This window comes from Trachypithecus francoisi, unplaced genomic scaffold (genome assembly GCF_009764315.1).
Source record: "Trachypithecus francoisi isolate TF-2019V2 unplaced genomic scaffold, Tfra_2.0 Lachesis_group1, whole genome shotgun sequence".
Lineage (NCBI taxonomy): Eukaryota > Metazoa > Chordata > Mammalia > Primates > Cercopithecidae > Trachypithecus > Trachypithecus francoisi.
Window position 1 is genome coordinate 157,995,720 of NW_022681454.1, and position 19,153 is coordinate 158,014,872.

The window sequence follows — 19,153 nt, forward strand, 5'->3', positions numbered from 1 at the left end:
AAATCAGAAAAGTTGTGTTAAAATCCTGACAACATTTAATGGGACAAAATCATTAACCTTCCAATATAAGTTGCTCATTCAAGGGCATATAAATAATACTTCTGCATATTTCATAGGGCTTGTCCATTCCAATAAACAGACCAATGGGCATATACATAGCAATGAACTGTGGCTAGGCTATGCAGATACAAACATAGTCCTGGCTCTTATAAAGCTTATACTCCAGGAGAAGGGCCAGCATAGAAAAGACTGTAGTGATAACTGAATTGAATAATGCATGTGCATATAATCTTTTGTAAAATTAAAGAATAACATAAATATAAGTTAATATTGTATTATTTTCTTTTTCTGTGTTGCATACATTCAGGTTCCTAGGAGGCAGCGGCTTGTCTTATACTGACAGGTTAAGACCCTGACCCTTCTATATAGACATACAACAAATACTATAATTTTTAAAGCATTTTATTGAAAATATGATTTAACAATATTAAATATATTTTTGAAAAAGGAAAAATATCAGCATAATTTTATCATTTTGACCAAACTGTTGCTTTTTTGTCTCATTTTTTCCAGTGAGCTATATAATTTTATGTATTGTATATGCATTTTAGTATGTTTCAGCATATTAAATTTTATATTATACCTTTTTATTATAAAAGTTTTATATATGTTTATTTATATGTACCTGTTACCTACATTTACAGTAAAAATTAGGGTAATTTTCTTACTTCTAAGTGTTTCAGAACAGTTTAATTCAAAATAATTTACTCATTATTTATGTCATTACTAAGTACCAACCTCATAGCATTTTTACCTTAATTCAAACTATGTAATATTGCAAATTTGCATCATTTAGTTCAGAACACAAGTTTCTTCCATGCTTTTAGGTACAGTGTAGTTACCAAAGGGAGAAAATCTTGTTACAAAAGTGACATGTGTTCAGAGGGCCCAAGCACCAGAGACAGGGAATTTTTTCACAGAAACCACTACCATACGAGTATAGTCATATTTCAAATATTGACAGACTTGCCTACTCATGTCCAAATTTCTCATTATTACATTTTCTTAGCCTGTAATGGGCACTTCCAGAAAAAATACTAAATAGTAATGGTGATCATGGAGAGTCTTCTATAATTCCTAATTTTATCCAGACAGCATACTGAAATTGTTACTCTAAGCATCAGGTTAAATACGTATTTATCCATGCTAAGGAAAATTCCTTCTATTGCTTTACTAATGTGTTTAAATCAGAAATGTATTTGTATATTATCAAAAATCACTTGAACATCTATTGAAAATATCTAGTAATATATACCCTTAAAATGTTAATTGGATGAAATATATTAATAGGTCTTCTAAAGTTAGAAAGTTAGTCCAAGAAATAACTTCCTTTCTATACTTTATTGTTTTAATATAGCTCCATATTCCTTTTCTTGATATTTTTTCCGGAATTTTGACACCAATATTCACTTGGTAGGAATGACTTAGATTTAAAGTTCTCTCTTTTCCCCTTCTTTTTTACTTTTATTTTCTTTTTCTATTTTTCTACAACATTTGTGTTTACATTATGCATATTTCTTAAAAATTAGAAATATTTTTTTCTAATTAGAAATAATTAGAAATAATTTTTTCTTTTCTAATTTTCTAATTAGAAAAATGTTTTTATTTTTCAGTATTCTAAAACAATTTAAATTGAAATTTCATTATCTTTTCTTAAAGTTTTAAATAAATTCACCTGTGAAATTGCATGAGTCCAGTGCAGGAAGATGTAAATTAACCTTCTTAGAGTCATTTTGCTTTTGTTTAGTATCTTTTATATCTCCATCATCTCTTAAGTCCAATATTCAAACAATATATGCATATCAAAATTTGGCAACATAGCTAAATTAGTATATAGTGTGAAAATACACCCCTTGAAGCACACATCAGAAAAGATAAAAATGTTAATGAGCTAAGAATTCAACACAAAAAAATGTAAAAACAGACAATAAAAGATTAAACCCAAGAAATTAGAAAGCAGAAAAATATCAGTGAATGAACTAGAAAAAAAAAATACAAAGAAATGGTTTTCTTTAAAAAAAACAATTTTTCTTATACATGTTTAAAAAATAGCCAGATCCTAGATGAAAAAAACCTTTGGTAATAAAAACAATATCGTATAATTCTAGATGAACTCGAGATTTTTTTAAAACATAAAGATATATTATGTGGAATAATTTAAGAACAAATGAAAAATGAAATAATTTTCTAGAAAAACATAATAAAAATATAATTCAAAATAAATAGAAAATGTCAGGAGACTTATAACGATTATTATCTTGAATTAGTAACTTAAAATGCACTAATACTAGAAAGTTTTATAGGCAAGTGTTGCTGAACATTCAAGAAAAAGGTATCTCTCCAATCACACAAGCTTTTCCATAGAAAAATTCACTTTTACAGCTAATATAACCTTATTACCAAAGCTAGACAACACAAAAAAGGAAAAATACGAGATTTCATTTCTTGATACAGCTACAACAATCCTAAAAAATACATTTCAAACCAAATTCAGCAATATGTGCACATAATGACCAACCAGGATTTATCCTAAATATGCAGAGACTGTTTATTATTAGAAATTCACCATATGAACAGATTAGAAGCTAAAAAATTATATTTGTAACATTTGAACATCAGTTCACAAGAAAATAAATACGACTTCCACAGTAAGGAGAAAAAGAAACCTATTTAAATTATGAAATACTAGAAGTTGTTTACTTTAAACCAAGGAAAAAGCTATGATACCAGCTTGCAACCTTACTGCAGGTTGGGGTCTCTACAAGCAGATGCTGTGAACAGTCGTGGTACAAAATGTCTATTAGACACGGACACTTTAGAAAGGACAGGAGTTCTGATTGGACAGCAGGAGAAGCTGAACTGTGCTGCAGGCTAGCAAAGTCTCATTCCATCCATCCAGAGCAAGGGTCCATCAGAGTTGTCCTATGACTGAACGTTTATATCAGCTACCTCTCTCTGAGGTAAGTGGGCTGCTCCAGGGATGAGTGGGGTGGTTTAACCAGGGTCTAGGTGGCTCTTGGCAGCTGAGACAGACCCAGAGAGGCTCACAGCCAGGAGCTTCCCACTGAAAGCGTTCCCTTCAGCTGGGCAACAATCCTTGAAGGGGGATTGGGTGGTTCTCTGTGTCTACATTAATCCCTTTACTACAACTTTGTATACGAGTTCCCACTACTGTGCTATGGACAGAAAAATAGGCACAAAGATTTCAAAAGATAAGACAATTTCAGAATTGGACAGCATGATTTCAAGAGCATCAAAGTGAACACGCGAGTTCCAATCCTGCACCTGCCACTTACTAACTCTATGGTTTTCCTCAGATTGGTTCATATTTCTGTGGTTAGATTTTCTTATATAGAATATGAAATAGTAATAACTGCCAACTGCATGCTGTATTGCCTTTATCAAGTTGCTATAATCACTGAACCTCTGGGAACCCTTCTTCAAAAAAAGTACATATATACATATGTACATATGTACTTATATACTAATATATGTACTTACATATGTACTTATGTACTATAAGGTACTTATGAAGTACTAATGTTCTCTAATGTACTTATGTACTATAATAGTACCTCTACCATAAGATTGATTTGAAGATTAAATAAACTACCCCATTTAAAGCATGTCTTTCAAAAAGTAAGTTCTCAATGTTATACACACACAACATGATTATCTATCTAGTCTATACAATAGAACCTCAAAAGCAAACTGTGAGAAGAAATCAAATAGTTGAGTAAGGTTGCTGGATGAAAAATCAAGATGTAAAAATCAATATGCATCACCAATAAACATTTAGAACATGTATCTTTTTAAATATTTTTATTCATAACTACAACAAAAATAATAATAATCCTGGGAATAAATCTCAAACACCTAAGCAAGATTTTCACAGAAGACATTAATTATATCATCATTGCAGCACATTCAAGAAGAGTTAGAAAAATGGAGTTATGTAACAAATATATGGACAGGAAACTTCTATCATAAAAATGACAGCTGTCTCAGATTGAATAATAAACCTAATTCCTTCCAGTCTCAACAAAGTATATGTCAGAAGCCTTGGAGAAAAGAGATATCACATCCAAAGGGACTAAGACAGAAATGTGGTCAGGGTGAAAAGAAGAAAGTAATTATGTCTACCACCCCTACTACAACCACCACAACCTCTCAGGCCTGCTGGGGGAAAGGGAAGAAACAGTATCATGGAAATCCAAATGGAACTGGAACTTTGAAATAGAGGAGCCATGGCTATCACCGTATGCATTCACTTCTACACCTGCTAAGAGGCAGGGAGAGACCAGAGGAATGAATTCCTTACCATTCTCTCTCACCACAGTCTCCTGGTAGTGTCTCACATTAGCCAAATCCAACTAGAAGTTAGAAGCCAAAGAAGTACAGGAGTTGCAGCTCCATGGAGAAAGGCTCTAAATAAGCAACCAAGGAATATCGATCATATAGACTATTTCATGGAATTTAAAAAGCAAATTCTGGCTGGGCACAGTGGCTCATGCCTGCAATCCCAGCACTTTGGGAAGCCGAGGCGAGTAGACCACCTGAGGTCAGGAGTTGGAGACCAGCCTGGCCAACGTGGCGAAACTCGGTCTTTACTAAAATACAAAATTAGTCGGGCGTGATAGCATGCCCCTGTAGTCCCAGCTACTTGGGAGGCTGAGACAGAAGACTCTCTTGAGCCCAGGAGGTGGAGGTTGCATTGAGCAGAGATCTTACCACTACCTTGTAGCCTGGGTGACAGTGTGAGACTCCATCTCAAATATTAATAAATAAATAAATAATATAAATATAAATATAAAAAGCAGACTCTAAGAAAAAATGGCAAGGTTTGTGAGAACAGCCAAGAAAATTTTTAAAAATGAGAATCAGGAGAATTCATCTTAATAAAGTTGGTGCATAATATTAAAAAGATTAAAGAATCAAGTATTAAATTGGAAAAGGATTAGACAAATCAATGGAACATAACAGAGAACCAAGAACAGATATAAATATATGGCACCTATATATGGCGAGAGTTAGCCTCACAAATCAGTAGGAAAAATTAAACTGGAACAATTGGCTGTACATTTTGTGGTGGGGGGATAGGTTAATCCCTATTTCCAAAACAACCACAAAAATTAAATCCGACTGGGCCAAAGACCATAATGCTAAACATGTTAAAGCTTTAGTAGAAAACTGAGTGAAGATTTTTACAATCTCTAAGTAAGAAAAGACTACTGAAACAAGAAATACTAAATTTGTAAAGGAAAAGAATGATAAAGCTGAGCATAATTTCAAAATCTCTATGCAAAAAGACATAGTAACAACTTAAAAACAAGGGACAGAATGCAAGAAAATATTTCAATGCATGTAAATGACAAAAAGTTAGTACTTAGAGTAGACAAAAAATCTTAAAAATTCATTTAAAAAATTCAAACCAATGAGGAAAAATTAACAAAATTTAAGATAATCTGCAAAAGAGAAGATTTAAGTGAAGTCTTATATACATGAAAAGATGCTCAATAGCACCAATAAGGGAAAAAATCAATAAGACATTTAAACATATGCATGCAAAACCAAAAATCTGATAATACGTTATACATTACTGATGGACATGTAAATTGCCATAACCAATATGGAAAGATAGACAGATCTGTAAAGATTTGCTGAAGATAGAAAGTGCTATCTTTTTTTTTTTTTTTGAGATGGAGTCTGGCTCTGCCGCCCAGGCTGGAGTGCAGTGGCCAGCTCTCAGCTCACTGCAAGCTCCGCCTCCCGGGTTCACGCCATTCTCCTGTCTCAGCCTCCCGAGTAGCTGGGACTACAGGCGCCCGCCTCGTCGCCCGGCTAGTTTTTTGTATTTTTTAGTAGAGACGGGGTTTCACCGTATTAGCCAGGATAGTCTCGATCTCCTGACCTCGTGATCCGCCCGTCTCGCCTCCCAAAGTGCTGGGATTACAGGCTTGAGCCACCGCACCCGGCCCAGAAAGTGCTCTCTTAATACCACTACAATATTTTCACAATTTGATTATTTAAGTACCTATAAGTAATTTAGAGAATTACTTTTTGTTTATAATATTTGTAAAAGTGATGTATCATTTATACATTACAATTATCCTTTGTAACTTTTTTCACTCAAATTATATTTTAAAGCCTCCTCCTGGAGGCTGTGCCAGGAGGATCACTTGAGCCAGGAGGTCAAGGCTGCCAGTGATGGCACCACAGCATTCCAGCCTGGGTGACAGAGAAAAATAAATTTTAAAAAAGAAATTTTAATTATATTTCACTCAAATGATGATCAGTGTTGACATGTGAATTTTAGTTCATTTTAACTTCTGTATAGTATTCAATTGCATCAAAATATCATTGCATCAAAATATCATAATTAATGATTATCCAGAATCTTTAATGCGAATGACATTGCCATAAATACATGTCTCTTTGGGGCTACATACAAAAAGTTTTTCTAGAAATAAATTGCTGATCACCTCCAGAAATGTAATACTGCACAGTAAGTAGACTGTATTGACGTGAAAAAGATAACAGAGACTCTAAAAAGTTAACACACAGCATATTACATATTTATTGAAATGTTATAGTCTAATACATATTAACATAAAAATATATTTTGGAGACATCTCTGGAAAGACGTCAATATTTTTTAATTGGGAGAGAATGGAAGGGGAACATTCACTTTTCAGTCTTAATATTTCTATATTTAATTTTTTATAATAAACATATTTTACCTCAGTTTTACAGCTATAAACCATTGAAAAAAATCCACATTTTGTTATTTTATCATGTGGTGTGTTTATTATCCTACTATAATATAGTAAAAACACCCTCAGCTAACAGAGTGAATGTTTGTGTTGTACATGATTCATAAACGAATAATTATACAATTAACTTATTTTTGAAATAAAGTTTCCTTTATATTACCATTATTAGTGACAGGATCTCAGTACTGAAAATTTTTAAAATATAGGAAGAGAAAAAGGAAAAATAAAACACTCACTACAAAATGATACTAGTCATTAATATTATTTATTCATTAATCGATTCATTTATTTATTTATTCGGTTGGTAGCAGTGGTAGTGGTGGCCACCTTTCCTTAGTTTCTTAAGCAAATAAATCTTCACGTTTCCTTTGTGTCTAAAAAGTAGCAAGATAACTAAATAAATCTCCACATTTCCTTCATGTCTAAAAAGTAGCAAGATAACTAAAATCTTAAAATGTATAGCATATATCTTATAAAAATGAAACCATGCCTGAGAATTTAAAGAATATGTATATCTGCTTTAATGATGGTATGAACCTATTAAATACTTACTATTTATTAGGGAATTTTCTTACTACCTTTAATCCTCAAAACAACCTCGCTACTGAGAAAATACTATTATCTGCATTTTGCAGATAAGGAAACCAACATTGTAACAGGTTAAGCAATTTGACCAGCGTCATCTCACTACTGAGTGGAGATTTCCACACAGCTGAATATGGCCTAGAGTTTGAGCTTCTCCAACTATCACTTGTCTCTCATTCTTCCAACAGAGAAACTGAATCTTCCCATTAAAAATTAATGTGAAAACCCGCTTTATTTGTTCTTGTTTTGTTTTGTTTTCAGTGGTTTTTTGGGTTTTTTTTGTTTGTTTGTTTGTTTGTTTTTGTTTGTTTGTTTGTTTGAGACGAGTCTCACTCTCACCCAGGCTAGAGTACAGTGGTGCAATCTTGGCTCACTGCAACCTCCACCTCCCAGGTTCAAGCGATTCTCCTGCCTCAGCCTCCCCAGTAGCTGGGATTATAGGTGTGCACCACCATGCCCAGCTAATTTTTGTATTTTTAGTAGAGATGGGGTTTCACCACGTTGGCCTGGCCTCTGGTGACCCGCCTGCTTCGCCTCCCAAAGTGCTAGGATTACAGGCGTGAGCCACCATGCCAGGCCCAAAAATTTTATATAAAAAATTCCTAAGGAAATTATGATAATTTTCTGGAATCCAGAAAGATCCACTATAAAAATATTCTGTCTCTAAAGGCATGCATCTCCCAGTAGCCATGTGGTGATTACACCACACTCACTGCTAAATGAATAGGAGCCCAAGAGAGAATGAGTAGCTTGTCAGTTCACAGCCCATAATCTGCTGAATTGTTCCCACCATGAAAAAAAATGGGAGGTAAAAATGTAGATTACTCATTCATCACCATGAAAGCACACAAAAGTAAAATTTAGCTATATGAACCATGAAACTGTTCTCTTTGTTGTTTATAAAAAGAATTTAGTTCTAATAGTGATAACCAACAATTTATTTAAAACAATTTATCAGCATATGTTCTCTCTTATACTGTTTTGAGGGAAATTTTTCAAATAAATGTTCACACTAGGTGTGTTACCACAGAATATAAATTAGCATGAAACAGAGGATTATTTTCACATCATTTTTTCCTCTACATATAATTTTTTATTATGAATAAATATACACTCAGAAAACTATTTTTTAAATCCACAAGAAAACTAATTAGATTTAACAGAAGTCAACATTTTAAAGTTTTGCTCTAATATTCATCTTTCAATTCAATAATTATTTAAATTGTTATTATGAGAATAATTCAGTCTTATTGTTATTAAAGTATTGGGGAAATAAAAAAAGCAGGACAAAAAGCTAACCATAGTCCTATGACAACTATTAACAGTTGCAAATTCTTCCTATTTGTAAAATAAACATTTCCTTTATTTCTGACATTACTGGGTAATGCATGTTTAAAAAAATTAAAGCCTTCTGCATCATTTTTAACAATTTCTGAAAATTGACAACTATGGCTCATCCTCATAACAAAAGCTATAGAACTAGCATCTATTATCACTTTTGAAGACTCATCTTCTCTACAATGAGTGTCATAAGGAACAAGCCAAAAAGTCTCAGACTTTTCCTTTTATATTATACTTGTCACTTAATATCTTAATAATCTGTCAAATTGTTCCCCCATCTCTTTAATTCTCTGCCATTGTTCATGGCACAGAATCTTTCTTTCATGTGGTAGTTACTTAATAAATACTTGTTTGTCCATTTATTTAGTAAAGGTTTCTAAAATAAGACTTACTCATGAGGTTAAAAGATTTCACAAAAGATTAAGTTTAAATGTAAGCTATAAATAAACCAAGTTATCTTATTAAAAAGGAAAGGTAGCTGGCAAGGACTTATTGTATACATTATGCTAAATATTAAAGGGTCATTTCACAGGGTGCCTGGGACATGACTTTCGGTTCTATGTAAACAAAATTGCTAAGGAATAGTAAAGGAAATATAGCTCTAAGTGGAAAATAATTTGTCTCTAATTGATTGAATTTCAAATTTGGAAGAAATTAGCAGAACCAAAATCCAAACTCATGTGAGTATAGAGGCAATTTAACTTCATTAAAAATCTAAATACAAAAGCTGATTCCAGAATGAATAATTAAATGTGGCTATGGGCCATGCTTCAGTAACATCTAATAGACCTTTGTGTGTTACACTATTAAAATAAATCTTAAGGAAAATTTTAATTGAAATGTTATACTTTTAAAAGAAAAAATCTACCCATAATTCTGCCACTCTAAAAATTAATAGATGACTAGCAAAAATATATAAATTTTATAACTATTTAAAAACTACTTATTACATGGAACTTAAAAACTTTGGAGGTAGTCCTTAAGGTATCATCACCATGAGCTAGAACAAATACAGTGAGCAATAAATAAATAAATAGCTCATTCTCCTTTCTTTCAACTCTAGTTCTTCAGAAGTTCTCTAACTTTAAATGATAATTCCTACAAATTTTATTTGATTCAAATGTTCATAACTCTTAATATTTGCTAGGCTGCATATTTGATACAGCATTCTTCACAGATTCAAACATTTCTTTTTTGCCAGTAGATGGTCTGTATTTGTTAGCACCTTTTCACTTCTCCCCTACTGCATGCACATACACACGCGCACACACCTGCACAATTCATTCCTTAATATGGAAAATATTTTGTGACAGTCCCTTATGTTTGGTACATCTCTTCAGCTCACATCACACTCCCTCTGACTGTGAGTCTTTCACGCTTCCCCCAACAATAGGACCTTGAACACACTTCATTTATCCCTTTTATCTTTTCTCTCCACCTAATTAACTCTTCCTTCCTTCAGATGTCAGCTAAATTGTCGCTTCCGCAAGGAGGTTTGTCCAGACCTCCCTGGCTGAGTCAAACTCCCCTCTAATAGGCTTCCCCATTACTGTGCATCTGGCCTTCATTATACTCACTTTTGCCTATGTGCACTGGCTTGTGTATTTAATTAATTTCATCGAAATAAAAAGCTCCAAAGAGGCAGGAATCATGCCACATTTTTCACTCATCATTACGTTACCAGGACCTAGCTGAGTGTTGAGCATAGAGTAGACTGCCAATAAATACATATTAAAGGACAGTAAAAAAGGAAGAAGGAAGAGATGGAAATTAATCATTATGTCAACAGATGACCTCATAGTTACTAGAGAAATTATTATTATTATTATTATTTTGAGATGGAGTCTCGCTCTGTCGCCCAGGCTGGAGTGCAGTGGCCGGATCTCAGCTCACTGCAAGCTCCGCATCCCGGGTTCACGCCATTCTCCTGCCTCAGCCTCCCGTGTAGCTGGGACTACAGGCGCCGGCCACTTCGCCCGGCTAGTTTTTTGTATTTTTTTTTTTTTTAGTAGAGACGGGGTTTCACCGTGTTAGCCAGGATGGTCTCCATCTCCTGACCTCGTGATCCGCCCGTCTCGGCCTCCCAAAATGCTGGGATTACAGGCTTCAGCCACCGCGCCCGGCCTGAGAAATTACTTAAATGGTCTCACTTGTGACCTGAAAGACGACAGATTTGTAATTAAAATACCTCTGAAAATACATATTTTGTCTTCTTTCTTATTTTCTCTCATTGTAATGGATGTAGCTTATGATTTAGTCCTGCTTCTTTTTCTCTTATTCATTTTTCTCTAGAGAAGGAAAGTCAGAAATCTTAGGCCAGGCTCTCTTCAAAAGCAGAGTCTGAACTAAAAAAATATGTGCAAATAATACAAGGTGATCCCGGAAAGTAGGAGTGAGACACTGGGTAAAGTGAACCAGGGAGAGAGTAAAGACTAAGAGAGGTGCATGCAGTTGGGTCGCTTCCATGGCCGGTTGAGGCTCCTTCTCACCTGGACCTTATGAGGAGCTACAGAGTGCATCTCGGAACTATCCACCCATTCCCACTGACTGCGAGGCTCCATGGTGGTGTTAGCTCCTCCTCACTTCCAGGCTGCATGGACCACGGTCAGAAGCAGGGGGAAAGATAAGACATGCTAGCAAAGTCACAGAGAAGAAAATGAAAGATACTCAGCGCAAGCTTCAGATGGGAAATGGCACAACTGAGTCAAAGGCTGCCTACAATGATTGCCCGAGCCAGAGCCAGAAACAGATGTGAGGCTGACAGGACATCTGGCAGGGCCCAAAAAGCATGCAATATATTTCATGAGAATTAGATCATTGCTCACCACAGTCAGCCCCAAACAATGAGCCTCAGTGTCAATACCTAATTCATCACTCTCATCAAGCTTCCATTTATCTCCTAATGTGCCTCAGGACACTGAATTGAAGGCAGGCGGAAGAATCTATTTCAGGCATTCTCCGACTTCCAATCATTGTGTCCCAAATAGTCAGTGATTTCTGGAATATGTTATCTGGCATATGTTACCTGGAATATACAATTCACTCAAAAATAACATTACATATAATAGTTCAACATTAGTATCCATCCATCACTAGGCAGACTTAACAAAAATTCTAAGTCAATCCACAAAGCACAGTTAATTTAAATCATATATCTCTAGCAATCTACTTCAGGTATAACCTGAATTAACTCTATTTCCGTGAATTGGTCTAGAAATACATTCTGAGTTTTATCCATATACCGATAAGAAAAAGATCAACATAGTACTAGCTTGTTAACACTATTATATGTATATCACAAGAAATCAGTCTGTATCAGTTGCTTTTCAGAGCAACAGTTGGGAAAATAGGACAGTTGTTTCTAAGAAGAGGGAGATTCCAGACTTCACACATTTTTCACTCCATAAATGTAACTCTTATTTGTAAGTTAGAATGACTCATTAACCACGGAGTTCTTGTGTTCAGAAAGGAGCCTTACTTTTTTTTACACACACACACACACATACACACACACGTGTCTGTGTCTGTATTTTTGGGTGTATATTAGTCCTAAAAGAAACAAAAGTTTTACCAATTTCTTATGTTGAGTTACCAATAACTTGAATCTATCGGCTATTTCAATTACTGGTCTTAAAGATTTACCTCAAAATTTAAAACATAGACAAACCGTCTCAATATAAAGTGGCACATAGAATATTAATGGCTGTTTAACAGAATCTGGCTTCTTTTTATATCACTTTAAAAAATATGTTTGGAGTTAGCTGTATTGCCTAGGAGGCTGTGGGATGGGACTACTAACTCCAATTTTACCACCAAGAAATGATCTTTGATCCCTGTACACCTATGCTTATTATCAGCTAAAAATAATTACCCATTTCAGCTGATGGTTTTGGTCAACGATAACTAGAAATGCCAGATATAAGAACAAAATTCTGATAAAACCTGGTGGAGAGCTTCAGAAGAGGTCAAGACTAGAAGCTTCAAGATTCCAGATGGAAGAGGTACCAAAGATGTAAGGTGACTTTTCAGAATGTGTTTTTCCCCCCCGGAATGAAGAGTGGGGGCATCTGCCAATCTGGAAAGACAGTGAGAGACTAAGAATATGGGCTTTGCCTGAGCAGAGGACCACTGATGTGAGACAAAGAATCTAGCAGAGATTTTGGCAGTCTTGAGGGGCTAGAGAGACAAAATTAGATATGAGGGGCCAAGAGCCCAGTGAGAAATAAAAGGTGTAGCACTCAGCTTGACACATACTTGATTTTACCTACATGAGATTTACTAAAGCCTGAAGTTACACATACGCGTGGAGGCTAAGACACTGAGAAGGAAGCTTCTGGAAAGAAGAGCAAGATTCTCAGGAGTCTTGTCCTGGCTTGTGTTGCGGGCCTGTGAATGCACCAGTAGAGGTTTAAGACATCTATGCCTTGGCATCTGGGAGCCCAGAAATCTAACAACTCACGACTCAGCTCAGTCACTGGGTGGATTACAACTATTGGCTACCACCCATCGTCTCTGTCTAGCAGAGGAAATGTTGACACTTTTTTGGAGATGTATAGATCATCTGGAGCCTTTATAAGTTTGTTTTTTGTTTTTTGAGACAGAGCCTCACTCTGTCGCCCAGGCTGGAGTGCCGTGGCATGATCTTAGCTCACTGCAACCTCTGCCTCCCAGGTTCTAGTGATTCTCCTGCCTCAGTCTCCCAAGTAGCTGGGATTACAGGTACCCACCACCACACCTGGCTAATTTTTTGTATTTTTAGTAGAGATGGGGTTTCACCATGTTGGCCAGGCTGGTCTCGAACTCCTAACCTCAGGTGATCCACCCACCTCGGCCTCCCAAACTGCTGGGATTACAGGCAAGAGCCACTGCACCTGGCCGAGTCTTTATAATTTTTATATACAATAACTAAAATTAAGAGTAAAGATATGCTGAAAAGAGGCTCATAGCAATACAGTTAACATTAGCAGACTAAAACCTTAGAATAAGTTTAATATGCTCAAAGTCATAGAAGAAAAGATGGAGATAAATTGGAATCTACAGAAAAAATCAAATGTACACTTGGAAATTAAAAAAAATAATTACAGTAATAACCTGTGGATGAGCTTGGCAGTATAACAGGCATAGTGTAGAAGAAGGTTAGTAAACTGAAGAGAAGGTCAAAAGAATACTCAAACAAGCACAGAGAGAAAAAAAGTAGAAAATAGTAAAACAAGTACAGGGGGCATGTTGGGTACAGGGAAACCATCTATTAAACATATAACTCAGATCTCAGGAAAAGAAAACAGACACAGTGAAGTAGAGCTATATATGAGAAAATAATAGTCAAGAATTCACCAATAAATTTCACCTGATGAAAGATAACAATCCACAAATTCAAGAAGCTCTGAAAACATGAAGGAGTATAAATCCAAAAAACTTATACCTAGCAATATCACAGAAAACTAAAGAAAATAATGGCAAATGAAAAATCGTAAAATCACCCAGAGACAAAGACACATTTACCCTCATAGCAACAATATGACTGACAGGTTTGAGGGAAGTGAGAAGTCAAAAGAATAACAAATGTTGGCTGGGCACAGTGGCTTATGCCTGTAATCTCAGCACTTTGGGAGGCTGAAGCGGGCAGATTGCTTGAGTCCAGGAGTTTGAGACCAGCTTGGCCAACATGGCGAAACCTCATCTATGCTAAAAATACAAAAATTAGCCAGGCATGGGTGCTAGTCAGGAGGCTGAGGAATGAGAACCACTTGAGCCTGAGAGGCAGAGGTTTCAGTGAGCAGTGATTGTGCCGCTACACTCCAACCTGGGTAACAGAGTGAGACTCTGTCTCAAAAATAAATAAATAAAAATAGCATGTTTAAAAAAAAAAAAAAACTGCCAAACAAAAATGCTATACTCAGCTTTAAAAATTACATCTATTTAAAAATATTTTCAGACATACAAAAAATGAATGAATTTGTTGCCAGCATGCTTTCAATAAAAATACATAACCACTTACTTCATAATTTTTATGAATAAATTATAATAAATGAATTGGCAAAAATGCCACAAATTTAACATACCAGATATGCTAAAACTACAATTACTTTTGCACCAACCTAATAAAACAGAAATCACATATTAGATTCACCTCTATCAATTTACTTCTTTAACTGAAAGTATTTAGAAATTTAAAAGTGATTAAGTTCATTAATACATAATATTTGTCAGACAGTTCCTCCTATATTTTCCAAATCATTTTTGTATACTAGTTCATTTGCTATGCACTGTCCCTCATGAGAAAGGCAAGGCAGATATTGTCATCTTTATTTTATGTAAAATGAAACTAATGTTTACAGACTCTGACCCTTGTCCTCAAGTACATGACAAAGTCAGAAGTAGAACATGTATTTCCTACCACTGTTCTTCACTGAAACACTAGGAGGTAGAAATGAATTAATAGTATCATAAGGGAGTCATAAATTGCAAAACGAACCCAATATATAGCAAAGGGATAATCGTGGCTTCAGAGAATTTGTCTCAATTTTGTAAATTTTATTTTTAAAACTACATTAACAGCACTATTTTAACCCTCTAAATATTAGATCATCACGCTCCTAAATATTTTCAGCAACACTATAACCGTTGACTTTCATTGTTGTATTTCCAGAAAAAGTTAGGATGCAAAAACCTTTCAGCCAAGGTTTTACTGACCAATTTCCATATCAAAGGCCTACAGGAAAGTGAAAGAGACAATGTGTTGTGATCCATAAAACACCCTTAAGCAAGAATTTGAATTACACCATGAAAAAGCCCAGAAGACAACGTCCTGACTGAGTTCAAGACATAATTTTGCCTCAAGGAGGGTAAAGGAAGTTTTGCTCTATCATAGAGGTCCTAAGGTATCTGTTAAATCACACAACTGGAACAATGAGAGCAAGAGGTCATCAAACAGCATAAACTTATTCTTCACACAGGACATTTCCATGGATACTTCCCAGTGTCCTGACATCATGATTTTTTCGGTGACCTTGGAACATCACTATTGCCTGCCCTGGGCTTTGTGCAATGGCTTTATTTTTGTCCTATAATGCAACTTCCTCCTCTTTCTCACCTTGCCCAGTTAAGAGCCCTTGTGCAATAAAATAGGCAAAGTATTTGTGAAATACATTAAAGAACATTAGAAGAATACTCTCTAGTTCAAGGACACTATTTTACTTCATGTGGTTTTAAAAATAATATTGTACTGGCTATCAAATAAATCAAATTATATCTATTTATAATATGCTTATACGTTCTGAGAACTTTTCTCAGTATTCTAGTGGAATGTGGAGTGAAGAATCTGTGTACTTTTGACCTTGGATAAAATATTTTTGAAATAAAATTAAAGATTTCATATATAAAATATAATCTGTTCTCCTCAATATACATTTTTATTTACTATGTAAAGGAGGTAAAACATCTTATCACTAAAGGTAATATCATTTGCCAAAAACCATGAGCCAAACACCACGGTACCTCCTGTTGATCATTGCCGGCTGACTACCCGATGAGAGTTATACACATATTGTATGTAAATGTAGATTTCTATGTAGCATACACTCCATCATGTAAGCACGTCAGAAGCTCATACATTCACAAGTCTGTTTCAAAAAGAGCTTTTGCTATTCCAGTACTTGAGGAAAGCAGTCAACATGAGCAACAGGTTCCCTAAGAACCTTAAAGTAAAACCTATACACTTTATTATAAAAACATGGTGTAACAAAGTTAGAAAGAAGACTTTGGATAAACCAGGTGGAGCCTATTGTGACAATTAGTCAAGAAACAATGAAATAAAAAATTCTGTATCACAGAAGAAAACGTTGCTGATAACCCCATAAGTCCTAGATTAAAACAAGCTCTTTGCTCATAACATTGGTCTCTCAACATAGCGTGGCATAATCAGCCATATAATTATGCACTTCCCAGGAGAGACAAGCATGTAAAAGCTACAATGAGCTTTTCCAAAATCAAAACTGACACAGCACCTTCTGATAGTCCCACCATTCATATTTAGTAAACCCTCCCTGTATTATCTCACCTGGTTTTTTACTTCCACCACATTGATTATTCCAATAATTTTCTATCATATCTGTTCTGAAAAGACTCAAACTTTATCAAAAAAGCAATCTCTGAGAAAAATTACTTTAATCCTGTTTTAGAAAAGCTTCCTTAGAATCATCTATCTTTAAAGAAAAAAAAAGACCATCTGAAAAAAAATTAGCCTCTTTCAAGAAAAATAAAATAACTCTTTGAATTATAATTGTGATTGTTACTTTCTTATGCCATAGCATTATGTTAGATGCTGGAATACCAAACTTGTATACCAAGAATCTCCTTAATGTTCAAGGATTATTTACATTTAATATACATTAAATTCATAAATACAAAATGACTATCTAAAGTTTTAATATTTTCGATTGTAGTGGATGGCAAAAAAAAAAAAAAGGAACTGAACCCCAAAGTAGCCAACTTTTGCTTCTTTCCTTCTCTTTCACAAGATATTTCTTTTGTAAACACATTGACATTAGAAACAGATGTTCTGATAGGTACCACCGCTTCCTTGTGATCTGAAAATTGAACCTCCTAAACAAGGAATTCATCAATAAAACGTGTGTCCGCCAAGCAAAAAGCCAGGGGGGTGGGTGTTGGCGTGTTGACTATATAGCACTTATAGGCGAGACAACTCTAAACTAAGGTACCTGAGCAGGTTCAGAATCTTTTTTCATTAAACCTACAGAGCTCTAGAATAGAAAACATTTTGATCTCAAAAATGTTTAGCAGCAAATCCTTTCTGGAACTACTGAATAACAAAAAGAATTGCCAGGAAAACGTGAGGCTCTCTAACTACATATTGGCCATGCCTCTGACTCCATCCACCTGTCACAAATCTCCAAATTCAGCACTTCAGAAACCAGAGAAAAGAGCGAGAACGAGTCTCCCTAACTTTGCCATTTCCCTCACACCACTTGGGGATAAAACTTGGGCGTCTCTCAGCCTCGACTGGCCACCCCATTTCCTGGAGCTCCAGAAGCTCCGTCAGCACCTGGATAACTGCGACACTCACCCGTGAGCGCAGGACCCTCCTGGCGTCTTAAGTCCCAGCTCTCAGTCCCGCTGGCCGCAGGAACACAATGACATCCCTCGCCCAGGAGGGCGGTTGCAGGGAACCAGAATCGGACCCAACAGTTGCAGTGAACCTGACTCAGGGTTGAGCGCATCAGCGCTAAACCCAAGACAAAGGCTGCCCTGTGTCTTCCGTAGTGAGCACTCTCCTTTGGTAATCTGTCCTTGTCCCCTTCAAGCCCACACTGGGAGCGCGTGAGCCTGTGAAGTGGCTGTCATCGATTCCGCGCTTTCGGAGGGGTGCGGCTGGGTGACTAGTACCACGCCGGTGTAAACAGCGCGCAGCGCACAGGGGATCCGCCAGAAACCGCGCGCGCGCAGAACGGGCGCGGGGGGCCAATAGTAGCAACTACCCCAGGCAGCGGGCTGGAGCCGCCTCCACTCACCAGAGAGGCGCCTATCGGGCTAGCCCGCCGCCAGCAGGTTGGGTGGCAGCACCCGCCGCGAACCCCCAGCCACGCTCCCCAGTGGACCCACCAGGCAAAAGCACCTGCTGCCTGCCCTCCAGGGCTGATGCTGTGCCAAGCCCCGCTCGGGGTCAGGGACAAGCCGCCCAGGACTACCAACCGGAGAGAGGGGACTCCCAGTAAGGCTGATTGAATGAATGATGTTTTCAGTCACTTACCGGCGGAGGGTGAAGTGGCTCAGGCGGCCGCCAGGCTGCGCGCGGCCGGCATCCCGGGGCGCGGGCATTCTCCCATCCTTTGTCAGATGCGGGTGGAGCGCTCCTCCCCAGCTAGCGGACGAGCAGCCCGGTGGCAGGCAGCCCGGCTCTGGCTCCGCTCCCCAGTGCTCTCCCCTCCTCTGTTCCCCCTCCCCTTCTCCGTCCCCCTCTCTGAGCCGGCATTCACTGGGCTCCCATGATGTCATCCGGTGGAAATCTGCCATGCTCAAAGACTGGAATAATCCAGCGCTCACGCGGGGAACGCAGAGCAGGCGGAGGCGGCAGCAGAGCCTCTAGGAGTTCCCAGAACTAGCATCTCCAGGTTAACTGGAGTCAAGGACAGGACAGAGGGGTAGTCTGCGGAAAGGTGGCTCCAAGGGTATATGTGGGCTTGGTGGGCGCAGTGGGGATGGGGCCGGGGATGAAGAGCCTCTTCTTTGCCTTAAAGATTCCTAAATCAGTAGTTAGACTGATGGCAGATGCCAAGGGTAAGGAGAAAGTTTTTTCTGGCTGCTTAGTAGTTCAGGTGTCCCATCTCGGTGATGGACACCCACACTGCAGCCAGGATAATAATTAGAACCCCTGG

General features: G+C 36.9%; 1 protein-coding gene across 1 annotated transcript in view; it reads right to left on the reverse strand.

Moving 5' to 3' along the window:
- The window catches only part of MARCHF1 (membrane associated ring-CH-type finger 1), an 867,095-nt gene extending 848,386 nt beyond the window's left edge, over positions 1-18,709 (reverse strand). The window contains exon 1 of the mRNA XM_033215596.1: positions 17,845-18,709. The gene's annotated coding sequence lies outside the window, so the exon portion shown is untranslated. The remainder of the gene's footprint in view (positions 1-17,844) is intronic.
- Positions 18,710-19,153: the final 444 nt, after the last annotated feature.